The 16,558-nt window shown below is 49.9% G+C and overlaps 1 protein-coding gene across 1 annotated transcript in view; it reads right to left on the reverse strand.

The window, feature by feature from the left end:
- Positions 1 to 15,641, reverse strand: part of LOC141058204 (intestinal mucin-like protein) — a 219,251-nt gene extending 203,610 nt beyond the window's left edge. The window contains exon 1 of the mRNA XM_073554351.1: positions 15,529 to 15,641. The gene's annotated coding sequence lies outside the window, so the exon portion shown is untranslated. The remainder of the gene's footprint in view (positions 1 to 15,528) is intronic.
- Positions 15,642 to 16,558: the final 917 nt, after the last annotated feature.

Genomic DNA, 16,558 nt, shown 5'->3' on the forward strand with positions numbered 1-16,558 from the left:
TTCCAGCACGGCAAGATCGCGCCTCGCTGCTCTGCAGCGACGATTTGGCCTTCCGGAACATCGCATCATATGTGACCTACCCACCCGGTGGAATTCAACGTTACATATGTTGGAGCGGTTGTGTGAGCAGCAGGCAGCAGTCATGGAGTACCAGCTGCATCAGGCGCAAACAAGTCGCACTGTGCGCCGTTCACACTTCAGCACCATTGAGTGGGCCTCTATGAAGGACATCTGCCTCGTTTTGCGTGCCTTCGATGAATCCAAGCGGATGGCGAGTGCAGATGATGCACTAGTCAGCATGACTGTCCCCCTTATCTGCCTGCTTCAACAAACACTGCAAGCACTAAGGGATGAGGTTTCAGAAGAGGTGGAGGATGAGGAGTCCCAAATGCCATCTGCTTCTGGACAGTCTGCGCTACGTGTTTCCTCACAAAGGCCTAGGCAGGGGACACTTTGTGAGGAGGATGAGGAGGAGTCGATGGAGGAGGAAGACATCTCTCCAGAGGAGGGAGGTACACAAACCTCTACTCAGTATGTACAGCGAGGGTGGGGTGATGCAGAGCAGGCCGAGGTCACGCCTCAAACAGGGGACAGCGGTTCTTTGGCAGTTGGGAGTCTGCAGCACATGGTTGATTTCATGCTGCAGTGCCTGAGAAACGACCGCCGCATCGCCCACATTCTCGTCTCGGCTGATTATTGGGTGTACACCCTCCTAGATCCTCGCTACCGGGACAGCGTACAAAGGCTCATACCAACGTTGAACCGGGAGCGTAAAATGCGGGAGTACGAAGAGTCACTGGTGCAGTCCATAATGTTTTCCATTCCACCCGACAGCATTGTTGCTAGTGCTTTAAAAAGCAGCTCTGTGCGTCGAGGCAGTGGAGGAAACTCTGCACAAAGAGGGAGCAGAGGCAGCGCCGCAGCACAAGGCAAGACCACTATGGCCCAAATGTGGCAAAGTTTTGTGTGTCCACCACAATTGTCTACACCATCATCAACGCCTCGAGTCAGCAGGAGGCAACGCTTCCGTCAGATGGTGTCAGACTACATGTCTTGCCCTGTCGCTGTACTCCCAGATGGCTCTTCCCCCTTCAAGTTTTGGGTCTCTAAGCTGGATACATGGCCAGAGCTTAGCCAGTATGCATTGGAGGTGCTGGCTTGCCCTGCTGCCAGTGTATTATCGGAACGTGTCTTTAGTGCCGCAGGTTGTGTACTAACAGACCGTCGCACGCGACTATCTTCCGATAATGTTGACCGGCTGACTTTTCTGAAAATGAACAAGGCCTGGATCTCCAAAGACTTTGCCATTCCTCTTACAGACTAAATTAGTGGTTGGCAACTGTATCCAGGTCTGCTGGTGTGTTCATTTTTCTACCACCTGAACTATAATCCCTGTGCTTCAACACAGCCAGTTGTCGCTCAGATGTGTCGTCTGCACAGAGAAACACACTAGCTCCTGTGTTAGTGGGGTTCAGTAATGCCAGCTGATCCCCTGCTGTGTGGACGGCAAAGTCACCAGCTCCATCAACATTCAAACCACTACTGATTTTTAACCGTGCCCAACTTAGGTCTCTGGCTCCACTGTCTCTACTATTTCCCCTGACCTCCAACCCCGCCATCTACATCTCTGAAGTGGCGTCAGCACAATCTACACTTGTTCCTGTGTTCCTGTGGCTCAGTCCCATCAGTTTATCCCCTGATGTGTGTCCGGCAAGGTCTCCTGCTCTGTCCACATTCCCATAACCAGTAGTGGGAATGAGGACAGAGCTGGCGAACTTGCCGGACAAACATCAGGGGATCAACTGACGGGACTGAGCACCAGTAACACAGGAACAAGTGTAGATTGTGCTGACGCCACTTCAGAGATGTAGCTGGCGGGGTTGGAGGCCAGGGTAAATAGTAGAGACAGTGGAGCCAGAGGCCTAAGTGGAGCATGGTTAGAATCAGTAGTAGTCCACAACCTCCATAAAAACCGCTGCCCATTGGCCTCTGCATGCGGCATGCGTAATCCTGGGCTCCAACAGCGTCAGTTGGTGTTCAGAAGTGTCGTCTCCACAGAGCCAAACACATTCGTTCAAGTGTTAGTGGGGTTCAGCACTGCCAGCTGTTCCCCTGCTGTGGAGATGGCAAGTCTCCTGCTGCCTTCACCTGCCAAAATCCAGTAGGCCCCAGCCTGCTCCTCGCCTAATCCTGGGCTCCAACAGCGTCAGTTGTTGTTCAGAAGTGTCGTCTCCACAGAGCCAAACACATTCGTTCAAGTGTTAGTGGGGTTCAGCACTGCCAGCTGTTCCCCTGCTGTGGAGATGGCAAGTCTCCTGCTGCCTTCACCTGCCAAAATCCAGTAGGCCCCAGCCTGCTCCTCGCCTAATCCTGGGCTCCAACAGCGTCAGTTGTTGTTCAGAAGTGTCGTCTCCACAGAGCCAAACACATTCGTTCAAGTGTTAGTGGGGTTCAGCACTGCCAGCTGTTCCCCTGCTGTGGAGATGGCAAGTCTCCTGCTGCCTTCACCTGCCAAAATCCAGTAGGCCCCAGCCTGCTCCTCGCCTAATCCTGGGCTCCAACAGCGTCAGTTGGTGTTCAGAAGTGTCGTCTCCACAGAGCCAAACACATTCGTTCAAGTGTTAGTGGGGTTCAGCACTGCCAGCTGTTCCCCTGCTGTGGAGATGGCAAGTCTCCTGCTGCCTTCACCTGCCAAAATCCAGTAGGCCCCAGCCTGCTCCTCGCCTAATCCTGGGCTCCAACAGCGTCAGTTGGTGTTCAGAAGTGTCGTCTCCACAGAGCCAAACACATTCGTTCAAGTGTTAGTGGGGTTCAGCACTGCCAGCTGTTCCCCTGCTGTGGAGATGGCAAGTCTCCTGCTGCCTTCACCTGCCAAAATCCAGTAGGCCCCAGCCTGCTCCACGCCTAATCCTGGGCTCCAACAGCGTCAGTTGTTGTTCAGAAGTGTCGTCTCCACAGAGCCAAACTCGTTCAAGTGTTAGTGGGGTTCATCATTGCCAGCTGATCCCCTGCTGTGGAGATGGCAGTCTCTCCTGCTGTCTCCGCATTCCAAAGACAGTAGGCCTCTGCCTACACCCTCCTATTTCCTGTGCTTCAACTCAGCCAGTTGTAGCTCGGAAGTGCCGTCCACACGGAAAGAGATACTTGCTCCCGTGTCTCAGTGGGGTTCAGTAACGTCAGCTGATCCCCTGCTTTGTGGATGGCAGTCTCTCCTGCTGTCACCTCATTCAAAATACAGTAGGCCTCTGCCTACACCCTCCTATTTCCTGGGCTTCAACACAGCCAGTTGTAGTTCGGAAGTGCCGTCCACACGGAAAGAGATACTTGCTCCCGTGTCTCAGTGGGGTTCAGTAACGTCAGCTGATCCCCTGCTGTGTGGATGGCAGTCTCTCCTGCTGTCACCTCATTCAAAATACAGTAGGCCTCTGCCTACACCCTCCTATTTCCTGGGCTTCAACACAGCCAGTTGTAGTTCGGAAGTGCCGTCCACACGGAAAGAGACACTTGCTCCCGTGTCTCAGTGGGGTTCAGTAACGTCAGCTGATCCCCTGCTGTGTGGATGGCAGTCTCTCCTGCTGTCACCTCATTCAAAATACAGTAGGCCTCTGCCTACACCCTCCTATTTCCTGGGCTTCAACACAGCCAGTTGTAGCTCGGAAGTGCCGTCCACACGGAAAGAGATACTTGCTCCCGTGTCTCAGTGGGGTTCAGTAACGTCAGCTGATCCCCTGCTGTGTGGATGGCAGTCTCTCCTGCTGTCACCTCATTCAAAATACAGTAGGCCTCTGCCTACACCCTCCTATTTCCTGGGATTCAACACAGCCAGTTGTAGTTCGGAAGTGCCGTCCACACGGAAAGAGACACTTGCTCCCGTGTCTCAGTGGGGTTCAGTAACGTCAGCTGATCCCCTGCTGTGTGGATGGCAGTCTCTCCTGCTGTCACCTCATTCAAAATACAGTAGGCCTCTGCCTACACCCTCCTATTTCCTGGGCTTCAACACAGCCAGTTGTAGTTCGGAAGTGCCGTCCACACGGAAAGAGACACTTGCTCCCGTGTCTCAGTGGGGTTCAGTAACGTCAGCTGATCCCCTGCTTTGTGGATGGCAGTCTCTCCTGCTGTCACCTCATTCAAAATACAGTAGGCCTCTGCCTACACCCTCCTATTTCCTGGGCTTCAACTCAGCCAGTTGTAGCTCGGAAGTGCCGTCCACACGGAAAGAGATACTTGCTCCCGTGTCTCAGTGGGGTTCAGTAACGTCAGCTGATCCCCTGCTGTGTGGATGGCAGTCTCTCCTGCTGTCACCTCATTCAAAATACAGTAGGCCTCTGCCTACACCCTCCTATTTCCTGGGCTTCAACACAGCCAGTTGTAGCTCGGAAGTGCCGTCCACACGGAAAGAGACACTTGCTCCCGTGTCTCAGTGGGGTTCAGTAACGTCAGCTGATCCCCTGCTGTGTGGATGGCAGTCTCTCCTGCTGTCACCTCATTCAAAATACAGTAGGCCTCTGCCTACACCCTCCTATTTCCTGGGCTTCAACACAGCCAGTTGTAGCTCGGAAGTGCCGTCCACACGGAAAGAGATACTTGCTCCCGTGTCTCAGTGGGGTTCAGTAACGTCAGCTGATCCCCTGCTGTGTGGATGGCAGTCTCTCCTGCTGTCACCTCATTCAAAATACAGTAGGCCTCTGCCTACACCCTCCTATTTCCTGGGCTTCAACACAGCCAGTTGTAGTTCGGAAGTGCCGTCCACACGGAAAGAGATACTTGCTCCCGTGTCTCAGTGGGGTTCAGTAACAACAGCTGATCCCCTGCTGTGTGGATGGCAGTCTCTCCTGCTGTCACCTCATTCAAAATACAGTAGGCCTCTGCCTACACCCTCCTATTTCCTGGGCTTCAACACAGCCAGTTGTAGTTCGGAAGTGCCGTCCACACGGAAAGAGACACTTGCTCCCGTGTCTCAGTGGGGTTCAGTAACGTCAGCTGATCCCCTGCTGTGTGGATGGCAGTCTCTCCTGCTGTCACCTCATTCAAAATACAGTAGGCCTCTGCCTACACCCTCCTATTTCCTGGGCTTCAACACAGCCAGTTGTAGTTCGGAAGTGCCGTCCACACGGAAAGAGATACTTGCTCCCGTGTCTCAGTGGGGTTCAGTAACGTCAGCTGATCCCCTGCTTTGTGGATGGCAGTCTCTCCTGCTGTCACCTCATTCAAAATACAGTAGGCCTCTGCCTACACCCTCCTATTTCCTGGGCTCCAACACAGCCAGTTCTAGTTCGGAAGTGCCGTCCACACGGAAAGAGACACTTGCTCCCGTGTCTCAGTGGGGTTCAGTAACGTCAGCTGATCCCCTGCTGTGTAGATGGCAAAGTCTCCTGCTGCCTACACAGTCGTACCACTACTGATTTTTAACCGTGCTCCAATTAGGCCTGTGGCTCCACTGTCTCTCGTATTTCCCCTGTCCTCCAACCCTGCCAGTTACAGCTCCAAAGTGGCGTCTGCACAATCCACACTTGTTCCTGTGTTACAGGTGTTCAGTCTGGTCAGTTAATCCCCTGATGTGTGTCCGGCAATGTCGCCTGCTCTGTCCACATTCCCATTATGGGAATGTGGACAGAGCAGGCGACATTGCCGGACACACATCAGGGGATTAACTGACCGGACTGAACACCTGTAACACAGGAACAAGTGTGGATTGTGCAGACGCCACTTCGGAGCTGTAACTGGCGGGGTTGGAGGACAGGGGAAATACGAAAATCAGTGAAGCCACAGGCCTAAGTGGAGCTTGGTTCAAATTAGTAGTCTACAACCCATCTTAAAATTTCTTCAATGCAGCCTCAGCCTGCTCCGTGCTTGTCCCTGGGCTTCAACACAGCCAGTTGTTGCTCGGAAGTGCCGTCTTCACAGAGTAAAACACTAGCTCCTGTGTTTGTGGGGTTCAGTAACGTCAGCTGTTCCCCTGCTGTTTTGATGGCAATCTGTCCTGCTGCCTCCCAATTGACAGCACATCAGGCCTCAGCCTGCTAAGTGCTTGTCCTGGGCTCCAACATCGCCAGTTGCTGCTCATAACTGACTTTGGCACGGGTACTCCCTCCTGCCCAGCTTGGTTCCAGCCCTGCCTGCTGTTTCCGGGAAGTGTCAATGTCAGTTTGCCACCCCAAGTTGCCATGTCGTGTTGCGGTTGGGTTAGCCGAGGCTAGGGTGCCAGCAGTTTAGGTGCTTCCTATGTGGACTGCGGGTTCTGGTAAGAAAGGCTTGTTCCATAGTGCCAGTAGGACAAGCACCCCCTGTAGGACTGTGTGATTCGGTAACTGCGGCCAGCTTGCGGCATGCCAACTTTGCTTTTCAGGGGTAACTTCTGATACCCCTCCGGGTTCCAGCACCGTCAGCTGGTTCTCGTCAGAGCCTTTGGCCTAGGTGCCTCCATCTCGGTATCCGAGTTCCGGCAACGTCTGCTGGTCCTTGGTAGTGCTTTGTAGCACAGGTACCTCCTGCTTAGTAACCGGGTTCCAGCACCGTCAGCTGGTCCTCGGTTGTGCCATTGGCTCTTATTCCTTCTGCTGCCCCTCCGGCTGCCAGCACTGTCAGCTGGTCCTCGCTATTTCCATTTGCTCTTGCAGCTTATGCTACCCCTCCGGGTTCCAGCACCGTCAGCTGGTTCTCGTCAGAGCCTTTGGCCTAGGTGCCTCCATCTCGGTATCCGAGTTCCGGCAACGTCTGCTGGTCCTTGGTAGTGCTTTGTAGCACAGGTACCTCCTGCTTAGTAACCGGGTTCCAGCACCGTCAGCTGGTCCTCGGTTGTGCCATTGGCTCTTATTCCTTCTGCTGCCCCTCCGGGTGCCAGCACTGTCAGCTGGTCCTCGCTATTTCCATTTGCTCTTGCAGCTTATGCTACCCCTCCGGGTTCCAGCACCGTCAGCTGGTTCTCGTCAGAGCCTTTGGCCTAGGTGCCTCCATCTCGGTATCCGAGTTCCGGCAACGTCTGCTGGTCCTTGGTAGTGCTTTGTAGCACAGGTACCTCCTGCTTAGTAACCGGGTTCCAGCACCGTCAGCTGGTCCTCGGTTGTGCCATTGGCTCTTATTCCTTCTGCTGCCCCTCCGGGTGCCAGCACTGTCAGCTGGTCCTCGCTATTTCCATTTGCTCTTGCAGCTTATGCTACCCCTGCGGGTTCCAGCACCGTCAGCTGGTTCTCGTCAGAGCCTTTGGCCTAGGTGCCTCCATCTCGGTATCCGAGTTCCGGCAACGTCTGCTGGTCCTTGGTAGTGCTTTGTAGCACAGGTACCTCCTGCTTAGTAACCGGGTTCCAGCACCGTCAGCTGGTCCTCGGTAGTGCCATTGGCTCTTGTTCCTTCTGCTGCCCCTCCGGGTGCCAGTACCGTCAGCTGGTTCAAGAGGACAAAGAACAGGAAGACAACCACCAAGATGCAGAACAACAAGAGAGAGAAGACAAAGAAGCATAAAAAAAACAAAGCAGAAGAACATTAAGCATAAGACTAATACTCTGAGCAAATGATATTATCTTATTTATAAGCAGAAGAAGACTAAGCAGTGTATGGGGGTGAGTCCGTTCCTCCTCGTGGTGCCCCTGGAAAAGGCCTGCTGCTGCAGGCCAAACTGAACGCAGACAAATCCTGTTGTAAATCTTTTGTGACAGGCAGAACGGAAGGTGTAAACTTCTAACTTTTCTAGATAACAACTACAGGAATGCCTGACACAAACAAGAATATGATGAAGAAGAATAGGAAGAAGATGAAGAAGTTGAATATGTAGAATAATAATTGTTGAATAAGAAGAATATGAAGAATGTAAGAAAAGGAAGAAGAAGAAGAAGAATGTAAAAAAAGGAAGTAGAAGAATTTAAAAAAGGAAGAAGAAGAAGAATGTAAAAAAAGGAATAAGAAGAAGAATGTAAAAAAAGGAAGAAGAAGAATGTAAAAAAAGGAAGTAGAAGAATGTAAAAAAGGAAGAAGAAGAAGAATGTAAAAAAAGGAATAAGAAGAAGAATGTAAAAAAAGGAAGAAGTAGAAGAATGTAAAAAAAGGAAGTAGAAGAATGTAAAAAAAGGAAGAAGAAGAAGAAGAATGTAAAAAAAGGAATAAGAAGAAGAAGAAGAAGAAGGTAAAAAAGGGAAGAAGAATAAGAAAGAAGAAGAAAGAAGAAGAAGACATACATGTCTGGCAAAATATAAATGAGGCTAACATAGTCAATATCTTTGTAACTCCTAACGTCTTTAAAAAAAAAGTTTAATTCCTAATTCCTGCTATTCCTTTTGATTGGGCTAAAACTCTATGGCTTTAATGTCTCCTCCCCCTCCCACAATACATTCTACATTATTCTTAGTTGTTTTTCTTCATGTAGAATTAACCTACAAGGAAAGAAAGGGTTTTTTTTAATTCCGATATTTTGGCCCCATTGACTTGCATTGGTTCCCGGTATCGGAATCGGCGATACCGATACTTTTTTTTAAGATCGGCCGATCCATTCCGATCCGATATTTTCAAGTATCGGCTGGTATCGCTCAACTCTAATTACCACCAATATTAGGGGTGGTAAGGTGAGCCGTAAACTTGCTCAGCATGAGACAAAATGGATTTGGACTCTTAATGCATTTCATCCATTAGAACTTAATTAGAACAACAGTTATGTCCCTTTTCTCTGACTACCTATGCGTTGTTAGGTTGGTTTTATGTTTAGGTAATTTAGCAGTCTCATTTTATTGGATATAATATTTTATTCAATTTTTATCCTTATTTCTTATCTGCCTATATTGTTATATGTGTTATATATATTTTTTTACTTTTTAATTTTGTTGTGTATGGCGCATTTATTACTTTTTACTTGGTTTTTATGTATTACTAGCTGAAGAGCCCGGCGTTGCCCGTGCATAGTAACTAACTACGGTTAGTTATAACAAATTATAATGATTATATCTATATATATAAAGCTAAGTGTATAGCCCCGCCCACTCCACATAACCACATTCACTATAATATCCCACATCATCCCGTCAGCCAGAGCCACCGGACTACTACCCCTAATATCCCACATCATCCCGTCAGCCAGAGCTACCGGACTACTACCCCTAATATCCCACATCATCCCGTCAGCCAGAGCCACCGCACTACTACCCCTAATATCCCACATCATCCTGTCAGAGCTACCGGACTACTACCCTTAATATCCCACATCGTTCCGTCAGCCAGAGCCACCGCACTACTACCCCTAACATCCCACATCATCCTGTCAGCCAGAGCCACCAGACTACTAACACTAATATCCCACATCAGCCAGAGCCACAAGACTACTACCCCTAATATCCCTCATCATCCCATCAAAGCCACCGGACTACTACCCCTAATAAACCCCCCAAAAAGCTAAATAAAGAAAAGCCCATCCATGTTGCTACAGCAAAAACCCAAAAAGGAAAAATAGGGCAAATTAGCTGATTCCCTTGTTCTTACATTGCTATATTATATACTACATTCTTATAATTAATTTTGTAACAATAAAATTCTTATATTTTATCTACCGCTCTTTTGTCCTAATTTTCCTTTTTGGGTTTTTACTAACCCTAATATACCACATCATCCTGTCAGCCAGAGCTACTGGACAACTACCACTAATGTCCCACATCATCCCGTCAGCCAGAGCTACCGGACTACTACCCCTAATATCCCACATCATCCCGTCACAGCCGCCAGACTACTGCTCCTAATATCCCACATCATCCCGTCAGCCTGAGCCACCGGACTACTACCCATAATATCCCACATCATTCCGTCAGCCAGAGCCACCGGGCTACTACCCCTAATATCCCACATCATCCCGTCAGCCTAGGGTCAGAACCAGAGCGCTGAGTGGAACGGTCGTATCTTCCATACTAGGGATCCTTTTAAGAGAGGCCTGGGGTCAGAACCAGAGCGCTGAGTGGATTTGCCCTGACTTCCATACCAATCATCCCTTTAATAGAAGCCTGGGGTCAGAATTAGAGCGCTGAGGGATTTACCCTAACTTTCATACCCGAGATCCCTTTAAGAGAGGCCTGGGGTCAGTACCAAAGTGCAAAGTGGATTTGCCCACACTTCCATACTGGGGATTCCTTTAAGAGGGGCCTGGGGTCCGAATCAGAACACAGAGTGGAATTGCCCTCACTTCCATGCCCATAATCCCTTTAAGAGAGACTGGGGTCAGAACCACAGTGCTGAGTGGAATTGCCTTAACTTCCATACCGGGGATCCCTTTAAGAGAGCCTGGCATCAGAGCCAGAGCGCTGAGTGGATTTATTTTCCCTGACTTCCATACAGGAGATCCCTTTAAGAGAGCCTTGGGTCAGTACCAGAGCATTTGAAGGCAATTGCCCTGACTTCCATACCGGGGATCCCTTTAAGAGAGCCTGGGGTCAGAACCAGAATGCTGAGTGGAATTGCCCTAACTTTTATACCGGGCATCCCTTTAAGGGAGGCCCTGGGGTCAGAATCAAAGCGCTGGGTGGATTTGCCCTGACTTCCATACCAATGATCCCTTTAATAGAAGCCTGGGGTCAGAACCAGAGCACTTAGTGGAATTGCCCTAACTTCCATACCGGAGATCCCTTTAAGAGACCCTGGGTTCAGAACCACAGCGCTGAGTGGAACGGTCCTAACTTCCATACCGGGGATCCCTTTAAGAGAGGCCTGGGGTCAGAACCAAAGCACTGGATGGATTTGCCCTGACTTCCATACCAATGATCCCATTAATAGAAGTCTAGGGTCAGAATCAGAGCGCTGAGGGATTTGCCCTAATTTCCATACCGGAGATCCCTTTAAGAGGGAAGATGTGCCTATGGGATGGAGGATGTGTGATGGGTATATGGGCACGGGAGGGGGAGATTCATTTCTGTCATGTGCTCTCTGCTGCTTTCTGGGGGGCAGACAATGGCTGGGAGCTTATGTTTCCGGGGATGCTAGATTTCTCCCACCATGTCAGTGTCTGCAGAGTTTTTGTCATGGAGTGAGAAAACTGTTGCTCATAGCAACCAATCACAGCTCAGCTTCTTTTAAACAGCACTGGTGAAATGAAAGATGCTTCGTGATTGGTTGATGATACACACACACACATTCAATCTAATATATAAAGCTCAATGTGTGTGTGTGTGTGTGTGTGTGTGTGTGTGTGTGTGTGTGTGTGTGTGTGTGTCCGGGATAATTTGGCACAGTCACACGTCTGGACCCCGAGAGCATCATAGGCTATGTTGTGAGGCAAAATTTTAACCCCGCGCATTCCAATTCACCAAACAACTTTGCCCGTATCTACTAAATGGGGAAAAAGTGTGTGTATCAAGCCGTGTCCCTCATTATGATATCATAATGGTTGCCATGGCGACGCTGATGTCATCATAGGTTGCGAGCCCCGCCCCTCATTATGATGTCATAATGGTTGCCATGGCGATGCTAATGTCATAATAGGTTGCAATGGCGAAGATGCTGTCACAATGGTTGCCATGGTGACGATGATGTCTTAATAGGTTGCAATGGTGACGGTTATGTCATAACGGTTGCCATGGTGATGATGATGTCATAATGGATATATGGGTATATGGGCACGGGACTATGGGATGGAGGATGCGTGATGGGTATATGGGCACTGGACTATGGGATGGAGGATATGTATGATGGGTATATGGGCACGGGACTATGGGATAGCGGATATGTATGATGGGTATATGGGCATGGGACTATGGGATGGAGGATATGTATGATGGGTATATGGACATGGGACTATGAGATGAAGGATGTGTGATGGTTATATGGGCACTCGACTATGGGATGGCGAATATGTATGATGGGCATATGAGCATGGGACTATGGGATGGAGAATATGTATGATGGGTATATGGGCATGGGACTATGGGATGGAGGATGTGTGATGAGTATATGGGCACTCGACTATGGGATGGAGGATATGTATGATGGGTATATGGGCACTGGACTATGGGATGGTGGATATGTATTATGAGTATATGGGCATGGGACTATGGGATGGAGGACAATTATAGTTTGTTATAACTAACCACAGTTAGTTACTATGCCCGGGCAGCGCCGGGCTCTTCAAGCTAGTTTTATATATATAGATTTCTTATTTGTGTCACATTTTAATTCTAATTCTTCTTATAATCTTACTAGAAATAGGCCCAATGCTATTGCATCGGGAGTGCTGTGAAATGAACATCCGCCGGCGGGTGACTCCGCCAATGAGCGATGCCACGTGGCTTTGGCGGGGGATTTGAATCCCCCACCCCGCCGGCTGAGCTAATGAGCGGTGCCACTCGGGATTTGAATACCCTGCTAAAGCCGCGTGGCACCGCTCATTAGCTGAGCACCCCGCCGGCTGAGCCAATGAGTGGTGCCGCGCGGGATTTGAATGCATGCATGGCCCTCTCACCCCCCTATCCTGGTATGCATGGCCCTCTCTCCCCCCTATCCTGGTATGCATGGTCCTCTCACCTCCCTATCCTGGTATGCATGGTACCCTCACCCCCCTTTCCTGGTATGCATGGCCCTCTCACCCTCCATCCTGGTCTCCTAGTCCTCTCACCCCTCTATCCTGGTCTGCATGGTCCTCTCACCCCCTTATCCTGGTATGCATGGCCCTCTCACCCCCCTATCCAGGTATGCATGGTCCCATCACCCCCCAATCCTAGTATGCATGGTCCCATCACCCCCCTATCCTGGTATGCATGGTCCCCTCACCCCCCAATCCTGATATGTATGGTCCTCCCTCATCCGTATCCTGGTATGCATGGTCCCCTCACCCCCAATCCTGGTATGCATGGTCCTCTCACCCCCTATCCTGGTATGCATGGTCCTCTCACCCCCCAATCCTGATATGCATGGTCCCCCCTCATCCGTATCCTGGTATGCATGGTCCCCTCACCCCCAATCCTGGTATGCATGGTCCTCTCACCCCCTAATCCTGGTATGCATGGTCCTCTTACCCCCTATCCTGGTAGGCATGGTCCTCTCACCCCCCAATCCTGGTATGCATAGTCCTCTCACCCAGCTATCCTGGTATGCATGGTCCCCGAACCCCCTTATCCTGGTGTTGTGAGTTCATTTTCCCCTCCGTCACTGAGGCCTGGTGAACTCCCTATTCTAGTGAAGGAAGGTAGTGAGCCTGATTATCAGGCACCTGGGACTAATGAAGACGATTGGCTGAGTGGAGTCACTGACTGGATTTAAGGCAGCCTACGCCCTTTCTTCCCTGCGGGTGACTTCTCTGTGGACACCAGTCTGATTCCTGCTCTCCTAAAGCTAAGTTTTCTGTTTTGCCTTTTGCATTTAAGATTTGCTTTTGTTTTTCTTGCTTTTTGGATTCTGCCACTCCCTTCTGGAGTGTGCAGTGTTCCGTTAGCTCTGTCTTCTGAAAGTACCTGAGTGCTGATTTAGTTTTTGAAGCTTAGTTGCTTCAGGGCCATTTTTATATCAGCTTGTTGGCTTTTGTCTCTGATAGGGTTTTGGCAGATTGGAGACAGCAGCCTTCCTATCCGTTCCTATCTAGGTAGTTTTTGGGCCCCGTCTTTGCTCAGTCTGTCTTTCTGTCTGTGTAAGTGTTTTCATCTTGCTTCACCGTCATTATATGTGGGGGGCTGCCTGTTGCTTTGGGGTCTGCTCTGGGGCAGATAGATTTCCCCTTTCCTTCTTTGGGCCTGTGTATCTCTCCGACTGTGATCGAGGGGTCTGGGTCGTCGTGGGGGCCCCCCACGGCTACTGCTAGTTGAGTTGATAGGTTCAGGGGTCTGCAATCTGATAGTTGCCAACTTCTCTGGTTTTCTGGACTTAGCTAGCATTTCTGTTTTTGCCTCCTACGGTGACTCAATCATAACATCCTGGTATGCATGGTCCCCTCACCCCACAATCCTGATATGCATGGTCCCCTCACCCCCCTATCCTGGTATGCATGGTCCTCTCACCCCAATCCTGATATGTGGGTCGCCCTCGCACAACCAGGGCAGCGGGATACTCGGTACCGGGCCGGTTTCAAGGCAGGAATGTGTCACAGCAGTGGTGACCTGGTCCGTGGCCCTGGGCGCCCAATATCAATGGCGGTGATGTTAATGGTGTTAAAGTTTATATGATTAAGATCGTGACGCCACCCGTGGTGTTTGGCAAGTAAGATGGTAAGCCAACGCTGCATACAGATCCGCTGGGACCGATACTGTGGTGCAGCAGAGATGGTATAGCTCCCCACTGGTGGAGCTGTAGTCCCAGGGCAGTGTAGGTGCAATGGATGAGGAGAGGTGCAGAATGGTATGGAGGCTGGTACCCAGGTGTAATGGTGCTGGAATAACTGGAGGACACCAGAGTATGCGGTTCCAAAGCTTTACTCACTGTTTGCAGTTCACACAACTGCCTGCCTCCGTACTGTGTTCTCCAGGTCAGGGCTCCAGCCAACCTCCAGGCAGGATAGGATTCTCCCTTCCACACTCCGCCAACATGTACCTTACTGAACGACTCCTCCAATGCGCCTTTAGGTGCGAAGCACTCCAGTACTTAGTTACCCTGGAATGCCTCTCTCTAGGTGTTCCTAGTCTTTACTTGTATGACAGACAGCTGTAGCCTGCTTTGGGGACTCCTCACTGCGTCCCGGCTCTCTATTCAGTTGCTGTTGTGTCCCAAGTCTATGATGGGAGCAAGGCGTTAGCGGCTCACTACTCCTCCGGTGTCTGTTGCCGGACATAGACATCCAATCAACCTCGGGGACCGGGCCCCGGCCTTTGCACTCTCTGGACTGGAAGGGTTCTCTCTCTTTCTCAACCTGCTTCCCACCGTCCTTCTATTCTCCTTCGTTCCGATCTGTTCTCTCTCTCTTATGGAAGGTTAGGTTATCAATCTTATCAGTCTCTTTCTCTGGTCTTTCTCGTGCCAGCAGCCCAGATCACTGGGACCTGCTGCAGCATGTCTCTCAGACACCCATCTTCTCTCTCCTCTAACCAACTAACTAACTAACTTTCACTCTTCTCACTCTTTTGCATCATCTCTCTCCACCCGCCTCCCAGCACATCTCGTGTTACGAAGGAGGGTTCCACGAGGGGTGCTCTGCTAACCGCCAGCATGAAGCTGTTAGGTGGCCCCACTGAACTATCCTGTGTGTGGAATACAGGTGTGGAGCATGGTCCGGAGTTCCCACCTTACCTGGATGTTGGGGCACTACACCTTAGGAGAAGGTGCAGTACCTCTGTGGCGACTGAAGCCTCAGGGGCGCCACATATGCATGGTCCTCTCACCCCCCAACCCTGATATGCATGGACCCCGAATCCCCCTATTCTGGTATGCATGGTCCTCTCACTCCCCTTTCCTGATATGCATGGTCCTCTCACCTCCCTTTCCTGATATGCATGGTCCTCTCACCCCCCTATCCTGGTATGCATGGTCCTCTCACCCCCCTATCCTGGTATGCATGCTACCCCTCACCCCCCCATCCTGATATGTATGGTCCTCTCACCCCTATTAAACTGCACACATACAAAAAAATATACATATATTTATAATCACCTTTCTTCCACCTTTTTTCTTCTCCAGCGCTGTCACGTTCTGCTGGAGGCCAGGGGAGGAGTGTGGCGCCGGAATACGGTCAAGCCCATACCACGCTGTCCGGCGCCATATTGCTGAAGGCACACTGCAAATGTGTCTTCAGTAAAATGGCGCCGGATAGCGCTATGCGCATGCGCGATTCCGACACCGCACTCCTGCCCCAGTCTCTGGGGAGAAGAGAAGCGCCGCGACAACGCTCCTCCCGGTCAGGTAAGTATGTAATCCCCCGCCCCACCGGCTGAGCCAATGAGCGGTGCCGCGCGGCTTGGCAGGGGATTCAAATCCAGCACGGCAACGCTCATTGGCTCAGCCTGTGGGGCGGGGGATTTGAATCCCGCGCCGCTCATTGAATCCCGGCCACCATATCGGAATACCCATAACTTGGGTGTTCCAATATGGCGGTGCCGTTTTTGTCACAGCTTCCGGCCGCGGTGGATTGTGGGACAGAGCTGTGACAGAGCCAATTGACAATTATATTATAGATAGTACGTCTCATGGTGCTTACTTATATGGGATTATTACCTGATGTGGCTGGTGGATCTGTATTTCTTCCTTTTTCGTGGTGCTGATCATGTCCTCCGACTGAAATGATGAATTATGCCAAAGATTAATTTATTACCGTTTATTATGTGACTATTTATATTATGAATATGCAATATATATTTATATTTTTATGATTACATTTTTTGCATATAAATTTCACACTTTTTAGCAAGTTTTTTCATTCACTTGTTTTGTATTTTTGTTTTATTTACCTCCATGATGTATACTTTATCATGTATTTACTTTTTTGTGTATGCACATATTTATCATCATTTCACTTATTTCATTTTTTATTTTCTATTTTTCCATCTAATTTTTCATATTTACTTTTTCCCCCCTTTTTATATATTTTTCCATCATATTTTCTATATCTTTTATTCTCATATATATTTTTCACATACACTTTTCTTATACTGCATTTACTATTTACTTGGAGTTTGTATATAGA

This window comes from Dendrobates tinctorius, unplaced genomic scaffold (genome assembly GCF_039654945.1).
Source record: "Dendrobates tinctorius isolate UK_male_01 unplaced genomic scaffold, ASM3965494v1 ptg000211l, whole genome shotgun sequence".
Lineage (NCBI taxonomy): Eukaryota > Metazoa > Chordata > Amphibia > Anura > Dendrobatidae > Dendrobates > Dendrobates tinctorius.